Source organism: Beta vulgaris, chromosome 6 (genome assembly GCF_026745355.1).
Source record: "Beta vulgaris subsp. vulgaris cultivar EL10 chromosome 6, EL10.2, whole genome shotgun sequence".
NCBI lineage: Eukaryota > Viridiplantae > Streptophyta > Magnoliopsida > Caryophyllales > Amaranthaceae > Beta > Beta vulgaris.
Genome location: NC_079207.1, coordinates 4640411 through 4652311, shown reverse-complemented (window position 1 = coordinate 4652311; position 11901 = coordinate 4640411). Strand labels below are relative to the sequence as shown.

At 35.5% G+C, this 11901-nt stretch overlaps 1 long non-coding RNA gene and 2 pseudogenes across 1 annotated transcript; 1 reads left to right on the top strand and 2 right to left on the bottom strand.

Annotated features, from left to right (window-relative positions):
• Window positions 1-299: 299 nt before the first annotated feature.
• LOC104897296 (uncharacterized) lies at window positions 300-3286 on the top strand. The gene is made up of 5 exons (XR_007270571.2): window positions 300-484; window positions 839-888; window positions 976-1034; window positions 2191-2215; window positions 3178-3286. It is a non-coding gene; the product is annotated as an uncharacterized LOC104897296 (long non-coding RNA).
• A 2787-nt stretch (window positions 3287-6073) lies between these two features.
• Window positions 6074-8680, bottom strand: LOC130589382 (solute carrier family 40 member 1-like; annotated as a pseudogene).
• On the bottom strand, window positions 8525-10140 carry LOC109135443 (solute carrier family 40 member 2-like; annotated as a pseudogene).
• Window positions 10141-11901: the final 1761 nt, after the last annotated feature.

The window sequence follows — 11901 nt, the reverse complement described above, 5'->3', positions numbered from 1 at the left end:
AACTCTATTTATATTCGAAAATAATAATATGACATGATACTTAATGAGCGCGACAAATGGCACAACAAGAATACGCGCTTTTAGCGTCTGAATTTACCATCCGGCCGTATCAGACGCAAATTAGCGTCCATTTTTGTAAATTTAGCGTCCGTCTTTGAACGGACGCTAATTAACGTCCGTTTTTGTAAAATTAGCGTCCGTCTTTGAAGCCGACGCTAATTAGCGTCCGTTTTGCAAATTTACCGTCTTAAATGACGGACGGTATTCAATGGTCATAAAGAAAAAACGACCCACCTTATTTCCTTATTCTCTCACCTCACATCACAACCTCCTCTTTCTTCGTCTTCTTTCTCGCTCTTCTTTTCTTCAATGCTCCGCTATGTTTTTTCTCTGATTTGAAGGAGGTCCGCTACCACACTTTCTCTGATTTGAAGGAGGGTCGATCGATTTATGAGCCAATCACCGTCGAGGTTTTCGTTTTAGGGTTAGTGATTTTTTTGGGTTTTTTATGTGGGTTGTTTCAGATCTAGTTTTTTTTGTTAATTTATCAATTTTCCTTCAAAACCCCATATTTATCCCCTCTTTTTTTCGTTAATTTCGTATGTTTTTCGTTAATTTCGTATGTTTTTTTCGTGTTCTCGATTTTTATTTATCCTCTCTCTTTTTCGATTTTTGTTTCAGATCTGGTTTTATCTTGATTTTTTCGTTGGGTTTTTTTCCTAATTATTTCTAGGTTTTTCTTCTTCTCATCAGATTTGGGTTTTTTTTGGGGATTATATATGATTTTGTGTTGAATTTGTAATCTGGTGGACTATCTGGTTTTTTGTCTGTTCTTTAGGAGTATCTCAAGCACCTACAGAAGTTAATTTGAAGCGTTTTGTTAAAGAGGTATCTCTCAAAATTTTGACTGGTATTGTTGTTCCTCTTACCTTTAATGGTGATCTTATTTGTCTTATTGAGCGGATTTTTTTGAAGCTAAATCTGGATATCGACATATCGTTGAAGCTGAAAAAAAAGGATTCAATTCCATCAAGGTCGTACTACTTATTTAACGGTAGCCTTTTTATGAGAAATTCATCATAAAAACATCCCAAAGTTTTATCTATTATGTTCTTTGACAGACTCAAGATTGAGTTGATCTAAAAATTATTTTGGACATCTACTCTTTATGCATATTTCTGCTTTTCGTCTACATTGTTTCTCTTTTAGTATTACTGTGGAACCTATATTTTGGAAAATTAGTTCTCCCTTGTTGCCTTTCCTTATCACCATAGTATAATTTTTTCCCCGAATTGTGATTGTTATAAAATGCTCAAGCTAAGTGTGAGTAGTAAAGACGACTCTTTGCTCACAGGCTGGTCTAGCTCCAAGTGTGACTCACCCAAACCTGAACTCATCAGCTATAAACCTCTCTGAAGTCTATGCTGCAAAAATATCTGACTTCTGTTTCTAAAATGAAGTTGCAGCAGTTCCACTAGCCTATCGCTAATGGCATGAGTGTTTTAAGTACAATATCAGTTCAGCCTATCACTAATGGTGGGCTGAGCTTGATTCTCGTTCTGTAAATGGAACGTAGAAGATAATATTCTCTTCTCCCTCCTATCTTTTTGGCATTTGCTAACTGATATTTGTAACTGATAATTATGGGCTGTGTTACTTGAACATGGGGCTAAGTATTTAATGAGATTATAGATGATTAGATTCATGACTAATATTTGGATATCTTGGGGAGTTCCTTACTTCTTAGTGCGATGCCACATCTTGTCGTCAGTTCTTCACAATTACCTTAGCTAAACGAACCATCCAGGTGAAATAAATTGTCTCCTTTATTCTGCTCAACATAGTTTTGCTTTGTAATCTTCATGGGAGTTCTTTCAGTACATGAACCTTTTCTTGTGTATGAGCTTAGGTTGTAAATGAGATTTGAAACGAAATTTTGTGTCTACTCATTATCCACTTAACTTTACATATTCAATTTTCTCATTTTATGTAGTCTCTTACTAGCTGTACAATAGTATCATGCTGGTACTGCTGTAAAATTGATTTTTTTTTTCTCTTTAGAGAAACACCTTTACTTGTTTCAAAATAAATTTGGTTCCTAGATCTCCACTGATTACTTGATTATCCATGTTTCTGATGCATCCTTTTTTGACTTTAAATTAACTTTATGCTTATATTTTCTTTTTCCAGAAAAGGGTGGCAGACAACTTCTTAGGTAAGTATATGTCACAGCTTCCATATCGTAATTTTCTGCTGCTAGCCAACTTTGATCAGTATGAGAACCTGCAATCTCCTTCAATTCTCGTATATATATATATGTATGGCTACAATTCTGAATGTGGTAATAGTACTAAAACTATCCTTTGATGTTTGGTGTGTAAAATTATAATGAAGTTTTGTAATTTAAATGGCATTTTTGACACATAACTCTTGTAAGACGAATGCAGCTAAGATGGTTAAGTGATGTTCATGTTTAAGATGTAGATTTTTGTATATAGGCTATAGATTAAATCCTTGTCAATTATGGAATTTGAGGTATAGGCTATAGATTATAGGTAAGAGATTAAAAAAAAAAGAACTTTAACTTGTAACTTATTTACTAGTCAGTAATCTCTTATCTGAATTAAAATAATATGCTACCATCTGGTGTAACTTCCTGTGAGAAGATATGTTAAATTCATTAGTAGCTGTTAGATCTGATAAACTTCCCAAATTACCTTCAAGTAAAGCAATGGAAACAGCTCGATTTGCGACAATCAGAAAAGATAGTGTTGGTCAATACAAGAGATTTTTCTGCCTTTAGGAGAGATTGTTGTGAAGACTACTGGGTTGTGCCTCTTTGAAGGTGGTATATTATTTCAGTTGCTTTAACTATGTACGTTGGTTCTTTATTGCTTTTCATCAGTAAATACAATAGTTAGGATGAATGAGTAGTGAAAAATTATAGTATCTCTACCTCCTTATAAGTGCTTCTAAAATCAATAGGTTGATGAAATTATAATTAGCTAGAAAAGTTGACATAATCTTATATAGCACAAATTAATATTTGTCTAGATATTATAATTGGCTTGAATGCTGCTCGTTTGAGTATTTCATCATGCAAGTTTTCTTGAGTATATTCTGCCTTGGGTGCCTGTGTATTTAGCCTGTTAATTTCTTTGTTTTTGTTGATTGCAGGGTTATGAGATTTGAGTTTGAGTTCCAGATTTGAAGTTGGTTTCGATCCAAAAACCAGATTTAAAGTCCGTTTTGGTTCCAGTTTTTGTTGTGGAGTTTAAAGTGTACATGTAATTATTGAGATTTGTATTAGATTTTGTTCGAACTAATAAAATTTAGTTGTAGAATTTTTTTTCACTTGTAATTACATTTATTATCAATAATAATTGAATTGATTAATTTGTTTGCCTTAATAAAAGAATTATGGTTTTGCATCATTCCATATCTTATTATATTTAATATCAATTAATTAAAAGCAAAAAGCTATTAATTTAATTCTAGTTAGCCAAAAGGAAAAAAAAAAAAAAAAAGAAGTGCAAATGTGTACCTGACCAGGCTAATTAGCGACTGCCAAGGCTAATTAGCGACGGCCTAGGCGGTCGCTAATTAACGTCTACCAATGCGGTCGCTAATTAGCGACGGCCATGGGCGGTCGCTAATTAGGCCCAAGCGGTCGCTAATTAGCGTCAGCAGTTGACTATGGTCGCTAATTAGCAACTGCTTAGGGAAGGTCGCTAAATATACAAAATCAGACGCTAATTTTTTAGCGTCCGCAAAGCGGACGCTTTTGAGAATTAGGACCAAGGGTTTGCATCAGCGTTTAGCGTCCGTCGGCGGACGCTAATATATTTAGCGTCCGATTCCGCGTTTTTAGCGTCTGATTGTTGCGGACGCTAAAGGCTGACATTCTTGTTGTGTGGCGTCCAATGAGGACGCCAAATGTCGTGACCTTGTGAGCTGGCTTTTGTACTCTGCTTTATATATTAGTTATATGATAATAGAGATTGGAAGGCATTAAATTAATTTTCAAGACTAAAGCTTTTTTTCAATTATTATTAGTAGATTGAATTGGGTTTTAGTTAAAAAAAAAGGGTACCGTGCATTACATGGTTGTTGTTTTCTCCCCTCTAGGAAAAAGTCGATTCTAGAGGGTTTGTTTGCTTTTAGGGTTCTATGCAACACAACCGAACCTCTTGCTTAATTAATATATAAAAAAATAAAAAGATATACTTTTTTCTTCAAACAAAAGATTTGAATTGGAAAATGATATACATAGCCCTAATAGCCCTAGGGCTGTTATTAAAGGTGCTTAAAAAGAAAATAAAATATTAAATCAAGCATTTATTACCTCAATTGATGTGAAAATGTGTCTTGAATTCTTAAACCGTTTCCATTTCAAGAAATGTATTTAATGCTTATATGTAACCCTAAAGGGCTACATATAACATTACCCTTGAATTTAATACTTTACCTTATTATAAATTGAGAATCACATAACCAGAAGCAAGAGCTAGCTTGTATTCAAAAGTAGAATCCAACACTTGGTCAAATCTACAAAGAACAAATATATCCCTTTATTATGAAATAAATGACTTGTCTCTATTATGAGAGAAACGTTACATTTATTTGGAAATGGAGAAGACATCATAACCATAGTGACATTTATAACTAAATTAGATATATCTAGAGCTGTAAAAAAATAACCTGATCTGATAACCCGACATGAACCGGTAATGACCTGTAACTGACTTGCACCTGAAATTTTGGAAAAACAGGTCACCTGAAACCCGATCTGTACCCGACTGATAATAACTGATACATGTTCTTGACTCGATACTCTATGACCTGAACCTGAACCGATACCCGCCCAAAAAGACCGATAACTGAAATGACCCGACCTGACAACGATATGAACCCGATTCGACAACTGACCCGATTAGGACCTGAACTGATTATAACTCGACGTAACTTGTCATTAACCCGACCTGTTGCGACCCGTAACCTGATTTTACTAGAACTGCTGTGACCCGGTACATTATTTTACTTGACTTGGTTCTACATGTTACTCGATTTTAAATGACTTGTTGATTGTTGATAACTCGACTTGTCATTGATTTCACGACATAGTAACATAAATCCTAAACTAACACTACTATAAAAAGGCATATAACTAGATGAACTATTCAAGCATTGATTTTCAATGAAATCAAAAATAATGATACAAATTTGAAGCAACACCACAAAAAGTTTATGACATGTTCCGTACTCGAAGCGACCCGAAAGTGTCCCGAAACCAAGTATGGTATAACCCGATAACTACCAACCTGAACCCGACTCAAACCTGACCCAAACCGCTATTGTCCTCACCTCATATGTATCCGACCCATGCATGACCTGAACCTGAAAGCACTTGCTACAAATCTGCTATAAACCCGACCCGACACCACATAATCACGAAAGATGACATGTCTCGAAATTGACCGAGCCGAACCCGAAAGAAGAAACTAACCGAGACAAACCTGACCGAATTATGACCGTTCCCGACCTGCACCCGACCTGTTTGATTTAATGACCTGACACGACCTGACGAACATGACTGAAACCTGAGATGACCCGCCTGAACCCGATTCGAGTAACTGAATTGACAGCTCTTCATATATACATGCATTATGCATATTGTTAGACATAGCACGACAATAGTATGCCCCTATTAAAAATGAATCACGGATGCGGCCTTACTGTTGGAAATTGGAATGTATTTAACAAATGAAAATTTAATATCACTCTCTTCTTAATTTGATACTCTCAACTCTCAAGTCATAACATGCTTTGCAAATTGCTATTTTCCAACAATTGAATGATCTGATATTGGACCATTTACAAGGTCAAACTAGAAAATGAAATCTATATATGCTATAAGTAGAGCTAACAATTCGGGTAAGCGAGTTGTGTTCGTATTGGTTTTGGGTATATATCTTGAAAATAAATCCAAATCTATATAAATGTAGAGGATAATTATATGATATGACAAATTAATCTATATAGATCGTATTCAGGTTGACTTTGTGTTTCTCGTATCGTCATGTCAATGTCCTGTTAGAGTTGCTCTAGTTAAGAGGATGATCCGAAAAATCTCCTAGTTAATCCATACCACTTCTCAAAATGAAACAGGTGCTTCCGTATTACTCGCCATATATGCATTGTGTACAGTATTGCACCCAATGTTACTATTGCAAAGGATATCAATATCAGCTCCCAAAAGTGCTGCAAAACAAGGCAATAATCATAACAAAGTCAATTTTAGTACCCTGTCTGAAAAAGTGCAATATCATGTTAAGAGAGCATAAGAAATGACGCTTTCCAAAGTGGTAGTGTTCGGTATGCATAGGACCCCAACAAAAAATTCGCAACGTAGACGATAAGATTGTAACTAAGCTTTAGACCTATGCAAATTGAGAAATTATACTTTTTTAGACATATACAGGAAAATTGTTTTCATATGGTAAGTTATGGGGTAGCGCCATTGAGCCTTGGAGTACTAGAGGCGGAGGCGCAGAGAAAGGGAAAGGGGTTCAAAGGCAGTTTCCCTGACTACAGCTACGCGTATGGTGGAATTGGACACAGAAGAAAACTCAGATGCTATCAGCAATTAATGGCCAAGTCAAATAGAACTAGTACATAAGAAGGTGAACTCTATCTTCGACTTAGTTTGAATATTTCGAGTTTGACAAGAGTTTTAAAGAGAAGAATGAGATCATGCTCACCTCTGGATTAGGGACAATTACTCCCATGACATAACCCAACAAATCCATGGTAGATTGGATGGAATTCTGGACTCCTCCTACTATACAGCGATCAGAGTCCGACACTTGATCCTACATCCAACAAAAAGTAGTGCACATTACGCTACAGTAAGCTTAAGTAAAAAAAACAGAGTGTTAATGCATGATAAATAAAAAAAAAAAGCATACAACTGGTAAAATCTGAAGTGACTACTGCTTCTGCCTTTAAAAAGAAAAAGTTTGTTGCTAGAAATTTTCTTTTACCTGGATTTGTTGGATTACAGCCAAATCGAACATCCATAATCCAAGCCGGGAGGCTGCAACGCCGCCCATTAACATATATGAGGATGACATGCCATCTTTGACCCATATAGATTCAACACATAGAAGGAGGAATGACCACTGCACGAAGAAACACAAACAATCGAGTGCACATTATATGCTATTAAAACAATATGGTAAGTGAAATGATTTAACATGATCCACAAATCTTGTGGATCCAAATAGATTAATGGAATGTTGGACTTGTCGATTGGCAGAAAGTGTTGTTGATACCATAGAGCCGGTAGAGGTATTATACCTGAGACCAAATGGACCAAAGTCCAGTTCTAAGAGTTGAAAGTCGAGACTCTAAGATTGGATAGGTGAAAGTCGCTGTTATTCCAACAATAGCGCTTATGCCTCGGGCTATACCTATCACATATGCAGGTATGCCTTGCCATTCCAAGGAAGCAGTCATCAAAGAGCCAAAGCTGCATGAAAACCAACATCAAATATGTCATTCTTTCTTCTCTTTTATCTTATGAAAAAGGCTAAATAGCAAATTGTCTTTACTAAACAATAGAAAAAAAAGGGGGAAATTGTCAATTGCACCTGGGTGCACCCCATCCCCCTTTTATCTCCTTTGTTCGGTAGCAAACAGTTTGTTATTTAGCCCTACTCTTCTTTTATCCCGGTCAAGTATAACTCAAAAAGATTCTTCACTTCATAAAAACTAAGACTCTAGGAATCATGGCAGCAATACAGGGTTTAAGCTTTAAAGTTCAGACAAATACTTCTTTTTTCTTCATTTAGTAAGCAAAGTGACCATAGAAACTTCTTTAGTTCTTTTTACCTGAGAACAGTAAAATACAGCAATGCCAGGGCTAGTCCTGGAAGCACCACTTCTTGGTTCACGTAGACTTTCCAAGCACCGAAACAAGGAAATATCGGTAAACATCCTAATTTTTGGCTTCCAGCTGAAGAATTGTTGCTTCTGTCCTCAAAAGGCAAGCTGGCGTTTTGCTCAGTAACAGATGTGCTGGTTCATGTTCATGAGAAGAGATCTCCTTTCTTTTGATATCTTTCATACGTAAAGCTAAAACACCTCCATATACGGAGCTAAGTAGCCAATATTGAAGACAAACAGAGATGATATTCCAAACAGCCAAAAATATAGTTGAGGCTGTCAATGACACAAAGCTTATAAGAAAACCAGAAACCACCGGTGCACCTAATTTGCACACCAAGTCAATTCTTCTAAGAACTGAATTCAGCTTTGTTAACACTCCGGAAGGCTGGTCTTCTGAAATTACAACCACCGTGCATTTATATTTTGATAAATTTCTATTTGCAAGAGATGTTCAAGAAGAGCAATCTTAATAAAAAAAAAAACATATTTTCTTTTGAACCCAAATCTTTAGTCCCAAATTTTTTGTACATTTATGTGGCACTTTTCTTATTAGTTGACCATAATAAAATTAGATTGTTAGTTATAAAGTGGTGGATCATACAGATAAATTGATCATAACAAACAATAAACGAAAGCAGTGGTTTCTTTCATAAGTAGTATTAATTTTTGCCTAAGCGATGATGATCTTTCTTTCATATCGAAAGCAGTGTAATGACCTTTCTGCTTTCATATCGATTTGTGTCGCTTAGGCAAAAATTAATAAACGAAAGAAAAGATTATTTTAATTAATGACCTTTCTTTCATTACAAAAGTAGTGTAATGACCTTTCTGCTTTCATATCGATTTGTGTCGCTTAGGCAAAAATTAATACTACCTATGAAAGAAAGGTCATTACAAAAGTATCATCATGTTAGAAGATTATAATTTTTTTTCTTTTCCTTTTGAAGTGGTGTTGTGCAATGGATTATGATGTTAATGTTAAATTGCAATTTGGTGATTTTAAAAGAATCATAAATATACCACTCTTACTAAGCTAGCTAACAACAAGAGATGTGCATTCTTTTTCTTTCTGAAAGTAAAATCTGTTCACCATTCTCTTTCAATTAAGATGGTTCCTCCAAGTGTTGAGAGCACTGCAACAGTCCTGAGAGATAAGTTACCAGAACGAGTGCTGCAAACATGATACTCGTTAAACCCCAGTAGAGCAGTAGAATGATTACTGTAATTCCAGCAACTAAAAATGATAGATTCTGTGACACTGTCCAGAGTTGAAGAACCTGTAAGCAGAAAACCAAAATTCACATTTATTTCTGCGACTATGGATGAATAATTTGCACTAAAGCTTTTCATAGCAACTATGTTAAATTTTCACAAAGAACTCATAGCCAAATTTTTCATGTTCAAATAGGAAGTTATTTTTTCCACAATTGAAATTCATGTCTCTGATTAAGCAATGAGCACAAATAAGATGAGTCCAAGACCAACGAACCTTGACATATGTCAGCGTGCTCACCCATTGCCCAATAATAGGTCCAAAAAGCGCAACGGAAGCTGATTCTACAACTCCATATAGAGCAGTAAGGAGCAATGAGTCTGGCCATATGTGAATCATGTATAAAGCTACAGAAAATTCCCACATTCTGCAGATAAAGTTCACCAATAAATTGTTCGGAAGCGTGGAGCTTAAAAGTAACAGTTATTAATACCAAATAAGCAAATGATCCAGATCAGAAACTAAGACTACGGTGGGCAAATGGCTAATGTAATTAACAATCACAGTTTTACCATTGACAAACGGCTTGAGTCAGTTTCCATTTATCTTAAACTGATGCTCTCGACAAATGCGAATTCAGTAGTAAGAGAAGTTTACAGTGCTTTCCTGGCGAAATTGATGAACTCTGGTGTCTGTCTTACTAACATGATGATACTTTTGTAATGACCTTTCTTTCATAGTTAGTATTAATTTTCATTGGAAAAAAAAAAAAGACTATGAAGTATAACCCAGCAGATTCCTGCCAACATCCATGTCAAATACTTCCTCTTTTTGTAAATAAATGCAACAACTTCTACACTATTCAGATACTAATTTTAATGAAAAAATTTCTTTTAATAACTAAATGTAATTCTATAAAAATGTTGTTGGATTAGTCTCAACTAGAGATGACCAACCGTGTGGGCCAAGCCTACCTAGTTGGGCTATGTGGGCCGGGCCTGTGAAAAAGCCCGATTCAACCCAACTCGAACCGTAAAATTAGTGGGGTCGGCTGTGGGCCAGATTTTTTGAGCCCAACCCATGAGCTGGATCGGACCAGCCCAGCCCAGCTCAAGTAACTATTCAACCAAATTGCGTATACTTTAATCAAATTGTATATTTGAATCAAATTGCATATATTATAATTAAATCAAATTCAAAAATAATGAAATTATTTATTAATATTAATAATTGTATATATTTCAATTAATTTTAAAGGTTTTATGCAACAATAATAAATGATTCGAATGATTAAATAATTTTGAAAAAAAAAATCTCATGTCGGCCCGCTAGGCCCTCAAACCGTACAAACGGTAACAAATCAGTATGGGCCAAGATTTTTCAGCCCGTGGACCATCCCGTCCAAACCATGAATTTCACGGTCCGGTCATGGGCCGTGAAATCTCAGCCCGACCCACTACAAATGATAGATTATGTGACTCAACGAATCTCCCTAATTTTCGCTCAAAATTCTCACCAACCCCATCCATTAAAACATTTCTCCAACTAAAATACAACGAAGATTGATACATCTACCTACCGAATAGACCACCTGCTAGAAATAGACAACTAGATAATAATTAACTCTCCTGAGTTATCCTCCACTAATTATTAATGTTATTAATGTCTATCTCTAGTGCGTGGATTAATCCAAATATACTTGTCCCACCCACTCATTCACCCATATCTATCATTTGAAGCTAACTAGAAAATTCCACACAATCAATGAGATGATAATCTAAATCCCAAAACTCAAATCATAACATAATAAGATGAAACAAAATTGACAACAATATAAAGACAGAGGATAATTATGCTTAATCAGAAATTACAACAGAAAAAACCAACAACTTCATGATAAAGGGGTTGTTTGGCAATCGGCTGTTGGTTGTTGGCTTTTGGCTGGTTTAGTTTGCTTGTTTGACTGGCTGGAAGCATTGGCAGGCCCGTCTCGAACTATATAGAGGCCCTGTGCGATCTCGTATTTGAAAATTTTAATAATGTAATAGTTCATCCATACTTCACATAATCATATTATGAAAAAAAAAGTAGTCCAAATAAGTAGATACACTTTTTCTTTTTACTACTTGAACTTTCTCTATTTTGGTGCCCTCACAATTAAGGGGCCCTGTTCCATGGAACATGTTGAACATGCTAAAAGCCGCCCCTGAGCATTGGCTGTATGTATTGGCTTTTTAAGTTGGTTGTTTAAGCCAGCTGTTTGCAAAAGTGTTTGGCAAAATTAAGTGTGGCTGTTGGCTGTTTATTAGAGAGTTTGTGGGCCAACAAGCCAAAAGCCAATCCAAAAAGCTGCTCTAGGCAACTTTTTCATTTTGGCTTAAAAGCCAGCTTTTCAACCAACCAAAAAGCCAATAACCAAACACTTTTTTTGGCTGTTTGACCAAATTGAAAAGCCAAAAGCCAATGAAAAAACCATTTACCAAACATGGCCAAAAACTGAAGAAAGAGAAGGAAAAAAAAACCTGACACTCCATCTTGATAAAAAGTGAGCAACATACAAACAACTGATAAGTGAAGTTGACAACGTCTCAATTTCTGGGTCAATCAAAGGTTGTCTTACTTCTGCTTCTACCTCAACATCACCCATTTTTCTTTTCTTGGTAACTAAATTTATGATTTTCTCTTTCTTCTTCACTAATTAACTACTTCTAAATTTGGGTTTTTGAAGATAATTAGCT